General features: G+C 43.8%; 1 non-coding gene across 1 annotated transcript; it reads left to right on the top strand.

Moving 5' to 3' along the window:
* The first annotated feature begins 10,733 nt into the window (after positions 1–10,733).
* On the top strand, positions 10,734–10,806 carry Trnav-cac. The gene has a single exon. It is a non-coding gene; the product is annotated as a tRNA-Val (tRNA).
* Positions 10,807–19,109: the final 8,303 nt, after the last annotated feature.

The raw sequence follows: 19,109 nt of genomic DNA on the forward strand, positions 1-19,109 counted from the left end.
CGATGAGACCGATGACCTCATAGTTTGGTCTCTTCCCTCAAAAACAACCCATCACACTATACATCCTCGGAAAACAGAAAAGAATGGCACATCTTGCGCACTGAGAAGGGTGCTTAAACTGACAGATTCCAAAATCGAAATGAAGACGCTCAAAACCATAATCCAGCACAGATGTCAAATATGTTACACGAGATCTGCGGACCTGTTCCTCATGAAGCAACACAATTCTTTCATCTGTAGTTACAGACATGAATCAGTATGTCGCTACAAACAATGCTACTGTGTTTTGAAACTTCCTGGCAGATTAAAACTATGTGCCGAAACGGCGCTCAAACTGGTCCCAGATTCAAGTTCCGGTCCAGCAGATAGTTTTAATGTGTCATGGAGTTTAGAAATGGTTCAAATGGCTCTGAGCACTATGGGACTTAACGTCTGAGGTCATCACTCCCCCAGAACTTAGAACTACTTAAACCTAACTAACCTAAGGACATCACACACATCCATGATCGAGGCAGGATTCGAACCTGCGACTGTAGCGCAGAGAACCGCTCGTCCACTCCGGCCGGCAGGAGTTTAGAAGTAGTGTTCACTCGGCTGGAGTACAGACAGGGATTCATTCTCGAAACAATCGCCGTGACTGTGGCTAAACCATTTCTCCGCAATATCCTTTCTTCCGGGAATGTATCTGGGAGAAATTGTGTGGAGTTTGAAGGAAGGTAGTGGCGGAAGAGAGGCTGTGAAGGCGGGTCACGTGACGTGCACTCACAGCTGCGTCGGTAAGAGCACTGACTGCGAACGGTAACGCTCCAGGTTCGAGTTTTCGTCCGGCACAGCAGTTTTCTTGACATTTTTTTGTACTCATCTACATCTATATGTACATCTACATCTACATGGATACTCTGCAAATCACATTCAAGTGCCTGGCAGAGGGTTCATCGAACCAACTTCACAATTCTCTATTATTCCAATCTCGTATAGCGCACGGAAAGAATGAACACCTATATTTTTCCGTATCATCTCTGATTTCCCTTATTTTATCGTGGTGATCGTTCCTCCCTATTTAGGTCGGTGTCAAAAAAATACTTTCGCATTCGGAGGAGAAAGTTGGTGATTGGAATTTCGTTAGAAGATTCTGTCGCAACGAAAAACGCCTTTCTTTTAATGATTTCCAGCCCAAATCCTGTATGGTTGCTGTGACACTCTCGCGATAATACAAAACGTGCTGCCTTTCTTTGAACTTTTTCGATGTATTCCGTCAGTCCTATCTGGTAAGGATCCCACACCGCGCAGCAATATTCTAAAAAGAGGACAGACAAGCGTAGTGTAGGTAGTCTCCTTAGTAGGTCTGTTACATTTTCTATGTGTCCTGCCAATAAAACGCAGTCTTTGGTTAGCCTTCCCCACAACACTTTCTGTGTGTTCCTTCCAATTCAAGTTGTCGTAATTGTAATACGTAGGTATTTAGTTGAATTTACGGCTTCTAGATAGACTGATTTATCGTCTAACCGAAGTTTAGCGAGTTCCTTTTAGCACTCATGTGGATGACCTCACACTTTTCTTTATTTAGGGTCAACTGCCACTTTTCGCAAAAGCCGGCCGGAGTGGCCGTGCTCGGGCATGGATGTGTGTGATGTCCTTAGGTTAGTTAGGTTTAATTAGTTCCAAGTTCTAGGCGACTGATGACCTCAAAAGTTAAGTCGCATAGCTCTCAGAGCCATTTGAACCTTTTTTTTCGCACCATTCAGATATCTTTTCTAAATCGTTTTGCAGTTTGTTTTGATCTTCTGATGACTTTTTTAGTCGATAAACGACAGCGTCATCTGCAAACAACCGAAGACGGCTGCCCAGGCTGTGCCCAAAATCGTTTATATAGATAAGGAACAGCAAAGGGCCTATAACACTGCCTTGGGGAACGCCAGAAATCACTTCTGTTTTACTCCATAACTTTCCGTCAATTACTACGAACTGTGACCTTTCTGACAGGAAATCACAAATCCAGTCGCATAACTGAGACGATATTCCATAAGCACGCAATTTCACTAAGAGCCGCTTATGTGGTACAGTGTCTAAAGCCTTCCGGAAATTCAGAAATACGGAATCGATCTGAAATCCCTTGTCAACAGCACTCTTCATGCCAATAAACAGCTAGTTGATTTAGTTTTTTGATAGCCACAACGCAAGTCAATCCTTGTTACCTTCAGCAAGCGTGTTCTCGGTAATGCACGAGTCTCAGCTGGGGAGTGAGGTACACTTTCTCATCACCTATCTGGATACCTACCAGAAGACACTACGAGGTGCATTCAAGTTCTAAGGCCGCCGATTTTTTTTCTAATTAACTACTCACCCGAAATCGATGAAACTGGCGTTACTTCTCGACGTAATCGCCCTGCAGACGTACACATTTTTCACAACGCTGACGCCATGATTCCATGGCAGCGGCGAAGGCTTCTTTAGGAGTCTGTTTTGACCACTGGAAAATCGCTGAGGCAATAGCAGCACGCCTGGTGAATGTGCGGCCATGGAGAGTGTCTTTCATTGTTGGAAAAAAGTCAAAAGTCACTAGGAGCCAGGTCAGGTGAGTAGGGAGCATGAAAAATCACTTCAAAGTTGTTATCACGAAGAAACTGTTGCGTAACGTTAGCTCGATGTGCGAGTGCGTTGTCTTGGTGAAACAGCACACGTGCACCCCTTCTTGGACGTTTTTGCTGCAGTGCAGGAAGGAATTTGTTCTTCAAAACATTTTCGTAAGATGCACCTGTTACCGTAGTGCCCTTTGGAACGAAATGGGTAAGTTTTACGCCCTCGCTGTCCCAGAACATGGACACCATCATTTTTTCAGCGCTGGCGGTTACCCGAAATTTTTTTGGTGGCGGTGAATCTGTGTGCTTTCATTGAGCTGACTGGCGCTTTGTTTCTGGATTGAAAAATGGCATCCACGTCTCATCCATTGTCACAACCGACGAAAAGAAATTCCCATTCGTGCTGTCGTTGCGCGTCAACATTGCTTGGCAACATGCCACATGGGCAGCCATGTGGTCGTCCGTCAGCATTCGTGGCACCCACCTGGATGACACTTTTCGCATTTTCAGGTCGTCATGCAGGATTGTGTGCACAGAACCCACAGAAATGCCAACTCTGGAGGCGATCTGTTCAACAGTCATTTGGCGATCCCCCAAAACAATTCTCTCCACTTTCTCGATCGTACCATCAGACTAGCTTGTGTGAGCCTGAGGTTATTTCGGTTTGTTGTCACACGATGTCCTGGCTTCATTAAACTGCCGCACCCACGAACGCACTTTCGACACATCCATAACTCCATCACCACATGTCTCCTTCAACTGTCGATGAATTTAATTGGTTTCACACCACGCAAATTCAGAAAACGAATGATTGCACGCTGTTCAAGTAAGGAAAACGTCGCCATTTTAAGTATTTAAAACAGTTCTCATTCTCGACGCTGGCGGTAAAATTCCATATGCCGTACGGTGCTGCCATCTCTGGGACGTATTGACAATGAACGCGGCCTCATTTTAAAAAATGCGCATGTTTCTATCTCTTTCCAGTACGGAGAAAAAAAATCGGAGGCCTTAGAACTTGAATGCACCTCGTAATACGTGCGGCTTCCCCTCACCTTGACGATGGCTTTACATCCACTGCGGACGATGTCAGTGAGGAGTCTGAATGTTACTGAAGGAATGGCAGCCTATTCTTCCTTAAGAGACGAAACCAATGTAGTTATATTAGGCGCTAGGGTATAGAGCGAATTCAACGTTTTAACTCATCGCTGTGGGGCCTCAGTGGGTTCATCGGGACTCGGGGCAGGCCAATCCTCTCCAGAAACCGTTGCCTCATAGATCGTGTTTCATGATAATTGCCTTGTCATGCTCATACAATTATCGTCTCCGAAGTGCTCCTCTACTGCACGCAGTACACAAAGGTGTAAAATATGGTAACATGTAAGGGGAACACTCTCTAAACACGAAAAACGCACACATACTGTAGAAACGCCTCTTCTGTACTTCACGGTCGGCACAAGACCTGAGGTAGGTAACGTTCTCCAGTAATTCGCCAAACCCAAACACTTCCTTTGCATTGCCAAAGGGTGCAGCTGGATTCATCACTCCAGCTCCCTGCTTTCGAGTCGCTCTTTATACAACTTCAAGTGTTGGTTAGCAATGACTATAAAGACGTCAGTCTTATGGGGAGCTGCTTGACCCCTGTACCCCAGTCTTTTTAACTGTCTTCGAACAGTCATTATGCTGACTGGAGTTCTGGTAGCACGTTGGAACTCACCAGTGACTCCTGCCGCTAATTTGATGCGATTTTTAGAACCCCCTCCGCAATGCTCGACCGTCCCGTCCGTCAGTAAATGAGTTCTGCCCGGTATTGGTTTAGCTGTGGTTGTTCCTTCGAGCTGCGCGGGATTAGCCGAGCGGTTGCGGCACGGTAGCTCAGCGTGTTCGGTCAGAGGGTTAGCTGTCCTATGTAATAAAAAAACTGAGTTAATCGAGCAACAACGAACAAAACGGGTGTCTCGCGACGTCCGTACCGAGCAAATACAACGAATGAAAACGAACAAAATGAGATTTTAAAAAAAAGCGGTCTAAGGCACTGCAGTCATGGACTGTGCGGCGGAGGTTCGAGTCCTCCCTCGGGCATGGATGTGTGTGTGTTTGTCCGTAGGATAATTTAGGTTAAGTAGTGTGTAAGCTTAGGGACTGATGACCTTAGCAGTTAAGTCCCATAAGATTTCACACACATTTGAACATTTTACAAATGACGTCTCCGCCAGTGCACTGCACTTTTATACCTTGTGTACGCGATACTACCGCTATCTGTACATGTGCATATCGCTATTCCATGACTTCTGTCACCTCTGCGTTCCTTAGGACACATCTTATCGTCGGTTACGTGTTAATTTCGCTGGCCACAACATCGGTAACCACCCTACGTCCTCGGCACAGTGCAAGCGACACTGCACCCGTCCCTTATCCACAGTGAAGGCTGTGAAGGTTGTTAGTTTCCTACCCAGGCCGACCCTTTGAACTGAGGAGCGTTGGAACAAAACCTGATACATCCACTTTTGCTGTGCTCCCGTGTTTGAGCTGTAGGGGGGAGATACGGTAGTAATACACGCTGCCACAAAATAATTTTCAGCACAACGCGACATCAAGTGTTTCATGGTGTGTTTCTTCTTTTTATAGCTTCTGGAGCCATTTAGAGATCACTAATGGTTACTTTCTGTATTAACAGCAAATGCGGATTTATCGCAATATGTTCCGACGCTCCTCAACTCTTCTGAGCAGCACTGTTCTGGTCTTTGCGATTTTCTTTTGTCACAAGTACTGTGCCAGGCCTTTAGCCGTGTATTAATTTTGTCTGTTCTATGTTCAGTATATGGCCTTCAGCCGAACCTTATGTGAAGTATTTTAAAATTAGGCCTTCATCCGTGTTTTATTTAAAATTCTTGTTTGCTCTGTATTTAGGCCTTTCGCCGCGTTGGTTTTAAAATCTGTGTCTTTCAGCCGTAATGAGTATATTCCTGTCTGTAAGGTGTCTCTTTAATTATCTTGTATTCTTAAAATGGTCTTCAGCTGCACTGTCTAAATGCTTATCTTAAGGTTTGTCTTTAATTATTTTGAATAATTGTTTGGGCCTTCAGCCGTCAAGATATTTCAAGTTTTCTTAAAATGGTTTTTCGTTGTACTGTGTAAATGGTTGTCTTTAAAGGTTGCCTTTTATTATCTTCAAAAATTATTGGGCTTTCAGCCGAGGAATTGATTTAAATTTTTCTTAACATGGCTTTCAGACGAGATGTGTAAATGCTTGCTTTTTAATGAATTTCCTTTGCTGATCTGAAATATTATTTGACCCTTTAGCCGAGAAGGTATTTTAATTTTACTTAAGTAAGGCCTTCAGCCGTTTCTCTAAATCCTTGTGTTTTAAACTTTATTATTGACACGTTACTTGGGCCCTCAGCCGTGAATTGATCCTTGTTGTTTTAAAGAGAACACTGTGCATTGGTTTTCGAGGAATACAGTTGTTTGTTCTTGTGTAATGAACAGTAACTGATCTTGGCCCCTTTCCACAACCTGATCCGCTCTGTCCTGCGAACCACCAGATTTCAGTCAGCTTTCGCAGCTTCAGAAAGGTTGACGGATTTGTTACTGAGGTGTTGCTATGTAGATGGGGATTATGTAAATTTGTAGAGCATTAGTTCCGAAGATAGTGACGTAGTACTACCGAAACCGGTTATCGAAATAAATGCTTTATTAGCCGTCATGGTTTCTGACGTTTTTCTTCTGACTTTATTGCATTGCAGATCGCCTCCACTCTGGCACAATGTCAGGAATATATATTTTATTTATGTTTCACTTTATTACGACAAGTTTCCGGCTGCAGCCCCATTAGAGTCGAATGATACCAGGCCACAGTTCGACAGCTTGGCGGAGTAAAGACTGTGCGAGCTTGAGAATGGGGCTGCGATCCCGACACCAGATGCAATTTAATTTAAGTAAATAAAATAAAACAAAGTACTGCTGTGCCACTTCTAGTTCCAAAAGAAATACTTTATCAGCTATGGACATTCACGTTGAATTTATTCTTCGAAAGAAAGATAATATTTTATTTATTGCCTTACCCAGTCCTCCACATGCCGGTTTATTGCAGCAGTGGTTAACTTGCATTGCTTTTCCTGTTTCGTGGCTAGCTTCCTCACTCAGTGCACCCGTCGTACGGCCAAAACTTGTGGTTTCGTTGAGCCTTTTCACAGACAAGATCTGACGTGCTGGACAGCTACGTCTCGCAAACCATTTTGCATTCAGTTCTGATATTGTAGGTGCATTTTCGTGAGATATTTCGCAAGTTAATACGCCGTTGCTAAGAATCATAGTAGATACTCGAATTGTTTCAATAGTGAAAATATTTGTAGAAATCATACAGTAAATAAATTTCAACGTAACTCAGAACAAACCCGGTTTACGTAAACAGTGGCATGCTACATGTCATTCAAACACTCCACAAGCAACACTCAAGTGATGGAAGCTACCATAGCGATTTGGCAATTAGAGTGGTATAAACTGGTGGATGATTCATCATTTTAAGCGTCCCTAAAGCCACAGAAAATCCCAAGTTTCGATTCATTTATACTCGTTCTCCCGACAGAATAAATGCGTCACTAAATTCGCCTTTTCGGGAACTGCCATTCTGGAGTTGTGAAACACAGTATTCCCATTTAAAATCAAAAGCTATTATGCTGGAGCTTTGAGTCAAATGAGGATTAGAGTGATAGTTTGGTACCTCATACTCTACTTTGACTTTAGAAGCAAATGTTTTAGATGTTTGACGTAATCAACGAGATTTCCCAGAAACCGCAGATGTTCCGCTTTTCAGGGAAACTTACGCCAGCCAACTTCCACCTCCGGCTGATTGACGTGCTGCGGAGCGTACGCCCACACGCGGATGTCGGGATATGGATTATCGGAGACCTGTTGTGGCGGCATTGTCCCCAAGTGCACAGGGCAGATGTAGTGAGTCACGGCATATGTGATGCACTCCTGTGTCCTCCGCTTTTCCCAAATGTCATTCCACAAACAGTCACAAAGGACCTCTGTCATATTCTGACAGCGCTGACAGATCTTTGTTTGAGAACAGCGATCAGGAGTTGCAGGTGTCCTTCAAAAGCTCGGTTTCCAGAATAGCAGAAGCTACTGACGAAAAACTTTTTAAAGGGAGTGAGTGAATGTTTCTGTTGTTTTTTAGTGCACCGAATCCTAATATAAAAATAACTGTTATCACCCGCCATTTTTACAATTGGCACTCAATATTTAATAACAACGCATTTTTAGTGATTTTAGTAAGATGTTTCAATTGAAACTGATTTAACTGCTATTTTGTTGCGATACATAATTTAGACGTAAGTATTTCAATTCCATTAAAATTTCTATTCAAAACGTAAGGTTAAATAAATTTCCTTTGTTGATGCGAAAAAATATATTACCGCTTATGAAACAGTTTTTGAAATCCTTAGCTACAGTTGCAGAACGTTAAAAGTATCTCTGTGAGAAATTTGTTCATCTAAAGTGATTGAAATTGAAAGAAACTTCGAAAAATGTTATTGGATCCCTACTTTGAATTAAAAAGGCTGTGAATGTGAGAGACACTTAGGCACCATTAAAAGAGGGCGATACTAAGTACTTAACCAGCAAAAATGACTCACACTATGTTTCTGTTTTGGTCAACATATTTCTGTAGTTCATGAAGTTGGGATCTATGTTGAACACTAAGATTAACTTTTCTAGCTTTCACCTTGATTCTTCTCTCAAAACTTCAGGGTTTGACAGGGTGTGTAGTGTTATTACAGTGATTTCATAATAGAGCCAAACAGAAAAAATCTTGGCAGTATCGGGCCACTTATGGGTACATACACCCATTGGCCTGGATGCGTGCACTGATTCGTTTGGGAAGGGTGTCATCAAGTCGTTGCACCCTCCCCTGAGGCAAACTGGGCCACGACTATTGTAGCTGATTCTTGATATCTTGGATACTGGTTCTGGGACAGAGTTGAGGGTCGAGCTGGTCTTTCCATCGGCGACAGACCTGGGAATCTTGCTGGCCACTGGTGAACGTCATGACGGAGACAGTTCACAAAGACACATGTCATATGTGGACGAGCATTGTCCTCCTGAAAAGGGGCGCCACGATGCTGTTGCACGAGAGGTAACACAAGAGTACGCAGAATGTCCGTGACGTACCGTTGTAACGTCGGAGTTCCCTGAATCAGTGCCATACGCCATGGTTCCCCACACGATGACGCCAGGAGAAATACCACTGTGTCTCTACAAAACATTGGAATGATGGGAATGATGAGGCGTCTACCCACGTCGCGACTGTACCCGCCGACGATGGTAGTGCAGCGCCGCGTTTCATCGCTACACACAATGCGACGTGACTGGTCAGCAGTCTTGATTCCTAGTCACGAAACGCAGTAGCACTACATTCTAGTGTGGCTGTTAGTATTCTCCAGCCAATTCGCGGAATGTCACAGAATGTTGTATCGAGTATGTTACTTGTTCTCGGATAGCAGGCATAGATATGGAATTCCTTCCTTGCGGTGGTCAGACATGGTCGACTGGAACCTGATGACGATTACTCTTGTCTTCAGGTTCCCATGCAATCAATCATCGGGCCGCTGTCACCTTTGAATGCCCCGTAAATCTGGACATGGCACGATTCGACCAGCCAACAAAATGGAGACCCACAATGATACCATTTTCAAACTCTGTCAGGTGCTGATAACGCAATCTCTTAAGAGTACGCGGAGTCACCCTATCCTTCACAGTGATCAGTATCTGACGCTGTTCACGTTCCTTATGTACCCTACCAGATCTTATACCAGTACTAAACAGGAACAATACTAATGCACTCTGGTGGATTTTCTACCTATCACAGAAAATTGCAACTCTACATTATTTACGTAGCCGCCGGTGGTCTGCACATGAAGAAATTTGCATTGACACAGGACCGTATCTTCTGCGCGTTTCTCTTTATTTTCCAGGCAGGATAATATCTCAGTTATCAGATGAAGGACCAGTTTCAGGCAAATCGCTATAAAAATGAAGAAATTAAGAAAGTAAATAGGATCCGTAATAAGGACATTGGCATCTGCAGCTGAGAAAGTCATAAAGCTTAGGGCATCCCGAAGCTGAAGAGTGCACACTAAAAAGCGAAACGAATATATTGCCTTGCGTAGCGATGTTACAGGTACCAGTGACGTCACAACCGGAAGCGCAGCAGTGTAAGGACAGTCCCGTCAACCAGAAGACAGTAATTACAGCCTGACAGTTGCCAGGGGGTACTAGTCTGTAACATAGTGCAGTCTGAACCACGAGATGCGGCGGAAAGCCCGAAATGTTTTTATTGTGTCAGTGTTTGTACATAATTATACAGGAGATGCAGTCTGAAATTTCATCATTCAGCACTGACGTGCTCAGTAATACCGCGATGGGAATAACTGGTGAGAAATTCAGTTGCCGGCGGGACCAGCGGTGACGAGGCATTCCTCGGTTGGCAGCGAGCCACATTCCGATGACACAGTCTGCCGCGGTAAGCTGACACGAGCGTAACTACGTGCAGGCGTCAGGGCCCTGTGCTTGACGTACAGCTGAGATATTATCAGGGCGTCTCTCCTCGGTGCGTCAGCTAACGGAAATTTCACAGAGGCGCTACAGCAACTGATTACGTAACCACTCGGAACCTACAACGTAACGGCGTTATGGTTTGCATGAACACTTTACATGACAGATATACCGCTCATATCTGCTCCTTCTACGGATTCTGAAGTTATCCTGCTTGCTATGTTACTTGTGAAACATGCCTGTTCCGTTTTGGATTTGTCATGATATAAAGTGATTACGTGGAAGTAATCTCATCTAAGCAAATTATATATAATAAGTGTTATTCCTTCTGTACTTCACTGTTGCTAGTCATATGAATATTTTGTTTGCTTATATGAAATAAGAGATTTTGAAACGAATAAGAAACTATTTGTCATGATGGAGAACAATCTGGTCTCAAGTTGCAGCTCGTTCCCAGACATTAACTCGTAGGGCACATTAAGCTTTTGTTACCGATTTAAAAAGCTGCCAGACAAATACTAGAAGTAGACCAAGTTACAAGCAGAAACGGAAGTTATTGATACTTGTTACAACCTGTAGGGGCCGAATATATGCACCGTTTCCGTAGTGTAGTGGTTATCACGTGCGCCTCACACGCGCAAGGTCCCCGGTTCGATCCCGGGCGGAAACATTATTTTAATTTTCTTCCGGCGTTTTTGGTAGTTTTGGCGCGCAAGAAATAGTCTAAAAACTGTTCAATGTTTGACTTGGCGTTCTCTGTAATGTGAATTAAATTTTTATTCCTAAATCAAGCCAATAGGATGGTTTCTATGATGTTCCGCAGCATTTCTTTCTTCAAGGAGGAATATGTTAGCAGCGAATGTTAAATGTAAAAGAAAAAAAAATATATATATATATATATATATATATATATATATTGAAAGTATCTGGAGTGTAGCCATAAATTGGAGTGAGACATTGACTATTAACAACACTAACGAAACAGATTTGAAAATATGGTGTTGCAGAAGCCTGCTGGAGTTTATATGGATAGATCGGATAAGCAGCGAAGAGCTATAAAATCGAGTCGGGAGGAAAATAACATTAAGGCACACTTGAGCAAAAGAGGGGGTAGCGTTAAGGATACATTCTGACGAAACCGTGACTAAAGCAAGCCGTATCTTGTGCTTGTTCGCACTTCTCCTCCCCGTCGGAAGTTCGAGTCCCCCCTCGGGCATGGGTGAGTGTGTGTGTTGTCCTTAGCGTAAGTTAGGTTAAGTAGTGTGTAAGCCTAGGGACCGATGACCTCAGCAGTTGCATAGAACTTACTACAAATTTACAACTTTTTTCATGTGCTTGTTGAAGGTAGTAGCTATAGAAAGATGAAGAAACATGCATAGGACTAGCGTAGAGAATTATATCAAAGCAGTCTTCGGAAGCAGACCCCAACAACAACAACAACAACGACGACGACGACGACAACAATAGAAATAAAATGTTTTACTTAACTTCGAAATTATCATCTACCCCGATTCACCTCCCAGTTTCCAATTTATTCAGATAAGTCGTAAAGAACCTTCGTCGTAAATCATTCGTTCGTTTTAGCGTCCGGTTACGCAAAACATGAAAAACTGACATTCCAATATCTCAAGTAAGAAAACTAATTTTACTATAAAATTTCTTAGCTTAAAGTTCTCGCCTTTAGGATGAGATGTCATGTAAGACCGGCTGATCTCTTACCTAATGTCTGACAAATTTATGTAATGAACCACAGTGAAATGTTAAAAAAAATCTAACCTGCAGTTGTTCCAGCTACTAACTCTGCTCTCTAAAAACGTTTGTGTCAACAACTGACTATGTAGATTTGTTTAGCTGTTTCCGCTGTACAGTCTGTTGAGTAAGAGCGTGGTCGGTATGACACACAGAAGGCAAAAGATATCGCCTTAATTCCTTCACAGCCCAGTAAAACGAGCCTTTGCCCTTCATGCAATGTTCACGAAGCATTAGTTTCTTCGACTTCTTGAGTGATACACAAGAAGAGCCATTAGTGAATCGCATTGTCAAAGCCATCCCCGTTTTTAACCAGATTACAGTGTATTACCCACTTTTATAAAAATGATTTTGATCCCCCCACGTACTGAGACACTGCGGCATGACTCATTTTCGGACCTTTGTGGCGAATACAGATAAACACAGCCTCAGAATACGAAGTTTAAGTTGCACTCATGTGTGTTCTTGCGTATTTCAGTCAAGAATTCAATGTAAACTAATGCTCTATTGGGCTGTGAAAGAACCAAGACGATATCTTTTACTGTCTGTGTGTAATACTGACCACGCTCTTACTTACCAGACTGTATGTGGGTGAAAAGACAAATTTAAGAATGCTAATTTGATACTATACGTTTGTTTTACTGATAAAAATGTACGAGGTTTGTTTTTGTTCTGTGCCTATTTCAGAAACTACTATTGAAAGCCTTTTTGGTATCAACGATTCACAAGTTACTACATTTATAACTGTCGTTCAAAGTGGCGTCATTCAGCGTAAACGCAGGCATGGCGTCGTCGCACAGAGCTGTAACGTCTGTTTTTCTTTTTTTTTTTTTGTGATCAGTCTTTTGACTGGTATGATGCGGCCCGCCACGAATTCCTCTCCTGTGCCAACCTCTTTATCGCAGAGTAGCAGTTTCAACCTACGTCCTCAGTTATTTGCTAGATGTATTCCGGTCTCTGTCTTTCTCTACAGTTTTTGCCCTCTACAGCTGCATCTAGTACCATGGAAGCCATTCTCTGAATGTCTTAATTGATGTTCTGTCATCTTGTCCCTTCTTCTTGACAATGTTTTCCATATATTTCTTTCCTCACCGATTCTGTGCAGAACCTCCTGATTCTGCACCTTATCAGGCCACCTAATTTTGAACATCCATCTGTAACCTCACACCTCAAATGATTCAATTCTCTTCTGTTCTGCTTTCCCCACAGTCTACTACCATACAATGCAGTGCTCTGAACGTTCGTTCTCAGTAATTCCTTCCTCAAACTTAGGCCTATGTTTGACACTAGTAGACTTCTCTTGGCCAGGAATGCCCTTTTTGCCAGTGCTAGTCTGCTTTTGATGTCCCCCTTGTTCCGTACGTCATTGGTTATTTTGCTGCCTAGGTAGCAAAATTCCCTAATGTCATCTAATCCGTGATCATCAATCCTGACGTTAAGTTTCTCGTTGTTCTCATTTCTGCTACTCCTCATTACTTTGCTCTTTCTTCGACTTACTCCGAATCCATATTCTCTCTTCATTAGACTGTTCATTCCATTCAGCAGATGTCAGTGAGGACAGTGATGTCACCAGCGAACCTTATCATTGATATCCTTTCACCTATCTGTTAATACAGACAGATAAAACGAATATCGCAAAAGACTAATTTGGGATCGCTCAGTCGAATGGGCACGTACAATTCTGGTTTAAAAACTGTTTTGCATGTAACGGGAAAGAAATCACCGCTTTCGGCTCTGTGCGTGGCATGAAAGACTTGAGCAGTATTTGTTGTGGCTGACTCCAGATACACATTGCTGAAGCGAAATTGCAAGTATCTGTCGAAATATCAGAAAAAATGCGCCTGGCGGTTCTTAGTAGAGACATACTGTGTACTTACACTATATGATCAATAGTATCCGGACACCCCCAAAAACAAACGTTTTTCATATTAGGTGCATTGTGCTGCCACCTAATGCCAGGTACTCCATGTCAACGACCTCAGTAGTCATTAGACATCGTGAGAGAGCAGAATGAGGCTATACGAGGAACTCACGGACTTCGAACGTGGTCAGGTGATTAGGTGTCACTTGTCACACGTCTGTACGCAAGATTTCCACACTAGGTCCACTGTTTCCGATGTGATAGTGAACGGACACATACAGCACGAACGAGCCGGCCGGTGTGGCCGAGCGGTTCTAGGCGCTACAGTCTGGATCCGTGCGACCGCTACGGTCGCAGGTTCGAATCCTGCCTCGGGCATGGATGTGTGTGATGTCCTTAGGTTAGTTAGGTTTAAGTAGTTCTAAGTTCTAGGGGACTTATGACCTCAGCAGTTGAGTCCCATAGTGCTCAGAGCCATTTGAACCATTTTTGAACCAGCACAAACGTCTAGAGGCCGACCTCGTCTGTTGACTGACAGAGACCGCCGACAGTTGAAGAGGGTCGTAATGTGTAATAGGCAGACATCTATCCAGACGATCACACAGGAATTCCAAACTTCATCGGGATCCACTGCAACTACTATGACAGTTAGACGGGAGGCGTGAAAACTTGGATTCCATGGTCGAGCGGCTGCTCATAAGTCACACGTCACGCCGGTAAATGCCAAACGACGCCTTGCTTGGTCTAAGGAGCGTAAAATTGGACGACTGAACAGTGGAAAAACGTTGTGTGGAGTGACGAATCACGGTACACAATATGGCGATCCGATGGCAAGGTGGGTATGGCGAATGCCTGGTTAACGTCACCTGCCAGCGCGTGTAGTGCGAACAGTAAAATTCGGAGGCGGTGGTGTTACGGAGTGGTCGTGTTTTTCATGGAGGTGGCTTGCAGCCCTTGTTGTTTTGCGTGGCACTATCACAGCACGGGCCTACATTGATGCATTAAGCACCTTCTTGCTTCTCACTGTTGAAGAGCAATTCGGGGATGGCGACTGCATCTTTCAACACGATCGAACGCCTTTTCATAATGCACAGCCTGTGGCGGAGTGGTTACACTACAATAACATCCCTCTAATGGATTGACTTACACAGGGTCGTGACGTGAATCCTATTGTAACACCTTTGGGATGTTTTGGAACGCCGACTTCGTGCCAGGCCTCGCCGACCGACATCGGTAGCTCTCCTCAGTGCAGCACACCGTGAAGAATGGGCTGCCATTCCCCAAGAAATCTTCCAGGACCTTATTGAACGTATGCCTGCAAGAGTGGAGGCTGTCATCAAGACTAATGGTGGGCCAACACCATATTGAATTCCAGCATTACCGATGGAGGGCGCCACGAACTTGCAAGTCATTTTCACCCATGTGTCCGAATAGTTTTGATGACATAATGTAGGGGCTTCAACTGAAACCCAATATGGCGTCTCGCGACCGTGGATTGAGGAGACGTAGGTTGAGTTCGTTAATATCATTGGTCTGTGTTCCAAAGTACGTTTAGAATACCTGATATGCTAGGTATTGCTCTGCACGTTCGGAAAGACAGCCCAAAGTGCTTTTTCCACGCTATGACGTCAGAAAGTCGGCACGCTCAACGTTGTGGTTCGAATGCTCGGTCCGTGTGCCGACGCCCTGCCATTAAACGTACACCAGCGCCACGCTTTCGCTTGATCCCCGTGTAAAGTGATCGGCGTCGCTGCGGTGGCAGCCTATAATTGGACTTGCAACATAATTAGCGACCGCAGAAAAGGTGCACTCCCTAATTGTCCATTACCGGCAATCTGTTTGCTCGTGATCAAAACGGGATTGTTAATTAGACGCAGCGTCGATAGTGATCGCCGACACTGGTGCAGCCTCCCTGTAGAGAGCAGAGGGCTACGGGCGTGCAGCGCTGCTTGTGCAGGCCGTCTGTCTCGCAGCTGCAGCTTCTCGGTTGCTTTATGCTCAACGTAGAAAGTGCAGTGGAGATTTCAGTCTCTCCTCGCCTTTTTGGACCTATCGGGAGAAGAGGTGCTGCTTTATGAACTATACTTCAATATTTTTCATTAGCAGTGTAGTTGGCTACTGTACACTCTGAAATCCTTGGGTGAGTCAGCCGTAACAAGAATATTCCACCACGAATAAAAAAATACATCAACACGCAAAATCCCCTGAGATATCAAGGAGAATGTAATAATTTCAGTGTCAAAGAAGTCAAATGCTGACGTATATAAATACAGCCAAACTGCTGGTTTAGTAAGTGACGATTGCAAAATACTGACATCAGTGATTTGCAGAAGAGTGGAAAAGCTACCAGGGCGTTCAATAACCAATGCAACACATTTTTGTCTGAAAGCAGTTTGGTTATATTCAGGATTTCTATACACCCTATTGTTCTCCACTCTTTTGGCCAAAAAACTCTATTGTTCAACATAATCTCCGTTCAATGTGACGGCCTTAGGTCACATTACAGTGAGGGCCTGTATGCCCGCATGGTATATCACACTACTGGTCGTTGTCACAGCCAACTTCTACTGCATCAGTAACCTACCCATCACCCACGCACTGCTTCCTGCAGAGTGCAGTCCTTCATTGGGTCAAACAGATTGAAATCGGAAGATGCGAGATCCAAGCTTTAAGGTGGACGACGAAGAACAGTCCAACGAAGTTTTGTGAGCTCCCCTCGGGTGCGCAGGCTTCTGTGAGGGCGCATGTTGTCATGGAAGAGGGATGCGTTTGCATTTTTGTTGCGACAACCACTCTGAAGTCCTTTTTCAGTTTCGTGAAAGTAGTACTACACGCTTTAGAGTTGATCGTTGCACCATGAGGGAGGACATCAAACAGAATAATCGCTTCAGAGACCCAGAAGACTATCGCCATCACTTTACTGGCTGATTGTGCGGCTCTGTACTTTTTATTCGGTATAGAGGTGGCTTGGTGCCATTCGACGGATCGCTGTTTTGCTTCCCGTTAGAAGTGATGAACCGTTGTTTCATCGTGCGTGACGATGTTCGACAAAAAACTGTTACTATCAGCCCCGTAACTTGCAAGCAATCCCGCAAAGATTCCCTTCGTTGTCCTTTATGCTTTTCTGTTAGGCGGCGGCGAACTCAGCAAGCTCAGTTCTTTGAGTACCCAACTGGCGGACAAGTATGTCACCAGTACCAACATAGATGTCCAGTTTTGTACAGTGAGGTGTTTGTGGTCCGTTGATCGCCTCGAATGAGTGTGTCCGCCCGTTCCAACATTCCAGGAGTCACAGCTGTGCGCGGCCGGCCGGCATGCGGCAGATATGATATGTTTGCACAACCTTCTTGAGATTAAGACTCACTATGATTTTGTCCACAGCCAAGTCTCCGTAGACATTCTGCAAGCGCCTATGGATGTCTGCGATACTCTGGTTGTCTACCAAAAGAAACTCAGTGACAGCTCTCTGCATGGAATGCACCTTCCCTTACAGATGCCATATCGAAGGCTACATATTGCACCGCGACCTATCAGTGCAACAACAGTGGCTGAAGCGGGAATATTCCACTATTTCCCACAGCAAATTCTGCATTTTTTAACCGAAAGAAGGTTGTATACATGGAAGAACCCTGGAGATACTAAAAGGTATCAGATAGATTATATAATGGTAAGACAGAGATTTAGGAACCACGTTTTCAACTGTAAGACATTTCCAGGGACAGATGTGGACTCTGACCACAATCTATTGGTTATGAACTGTAGATTAAAACTGAAGAAAGTGCAAAAACGTGGGAATTTAAGGAGATGGGACCTGGATAAACTGACTAAACCAGAGGTTGTACAGAGTTTCAGGGAGAGCATAAGTGAACAATTGACAGGAAGGGGGAAAGAAATACAGTAGAAGAAGAATGGGTAGCTCTGAGGGATGGAGTAGTGAAGGCAGCAGAGGATCAAGTAGGTAAAAAGATGAGGTCTGGTAGAAATCCTTGAGTAACAGAAGAAATATTGAATTTAATTGATGAAAGGAGAAAACATATAAATGCAGTAAATGAAGCAGGCAAAAAAAGGAATACAAACGTCTCAAAAAATGAGATCAACAGGAAGTACAAAATGGCTAAGCAGGCATGGCTAGAGGACAAATGTAAGGATGTAGAGGCTTATCTCACTAGGGGTAAGGTAGATACTGCCTACAGGAAAATTAAAGAGAGACACTTGTATGAATATCAAGAGCTCAGATGGAAACCCAGTTCTAAGCAAAGAAGGGAAAGCAGAAAGGTGGAAGGAGTATATAGAAGGTCTATACAAGGGCGATGTACTTGAGGACAATGTTATGGAAATGGAAGAGGATGTAGATGAAGATGAAATGGGAGATACGATACTGCGTGAAGAGTTTGACAGAGCAGTGGGAGACCTAAGTCGAAACAAGGCCCTGGGAGTAGACAACATTCCAGTAGAACTACTGATAGCCTTGGGAGGGCCAGTCCTGACAAAACTCTACCATCTGGTGAGCAAGATGTATGAGACAGGCGAAATTCCCTCAGACATTAAGAAGAATATAATAATCCCAATCCCAAAGAAAGCAGGTGTTGACAGATGTGAAAATTACCGAACTTTCAGTTTAAGAAGTCGCAGCTGCAAAATACTAACGCGAATTCTTTACAGACGAATGGAAAAACTGGTAGAAGCCGACCTCGGGGAAGATCAGTTTGGATTCCGTAGAAATGTTGGAGTACGTGAGGCAGTATTGACCCTACGACTTATCTTAGAAGAAAGATCAAGGAAAGGCAAACCTACGTTTCTAGCATTTGTAGACTTAGAGAAAGCTTTTGACAATGTTGACTGAAATGCTCTCTTTCAAATTCTGAAGGTGGCAGGGGTAAAATACAGGGAGCGAAAGGCTATTTACAATATGTACAGAAACCAGATGGCAGTTATAAGAGTCGAGGGGCATGAAAGGGAAGCAGTGGTTGGGAAGGGAGTGAGACAGGGTTGTAGCCTCTCCCCGATGTTATTCAATCTGTATATTTAGCAAGTAGTAAAGGAAACAAAAGAAAAATTTGGGGTCGGTATTAAAATCCATGGAGAAGAAATAAAAACTTTGAGGTTCGCCGATGACATTGTAATCCTGTCAGAGACAGAAAAGAACTTGGAACAGTAGTTGAACGGAATGGACAGTGTCTTGAAAGGAGAGTATAAGATGAACATCAACAAAAGCAAAACGAGGATAATGGAATGTAGCCGAATTAAGTCGGGTGATGCTGAGGGAATTAGATTAGGAAAGGAGACACTTAAGGTAGTAAAGGAGTTTTGCTAATTGGGAAGCAAAATAACTGATAATGCTTGAAGTAGAGAGGATATAAAAT

Source organism: Schistocerca americana, chromosome 2 (genome assembly GCF_021461395.2).
Source record: "Schistocerca americana isolate TAMUIC-IGC-003095 chromosome 2, iqSchAmer2.1, whole genome shotgun sequence".
Classification (NCBI taxonomy): Eukaryota; Metazoa; Arthropoda; class Insecta; order Orthoptera; family Acrididae; genus Schistocerca; species Schistocerca americana.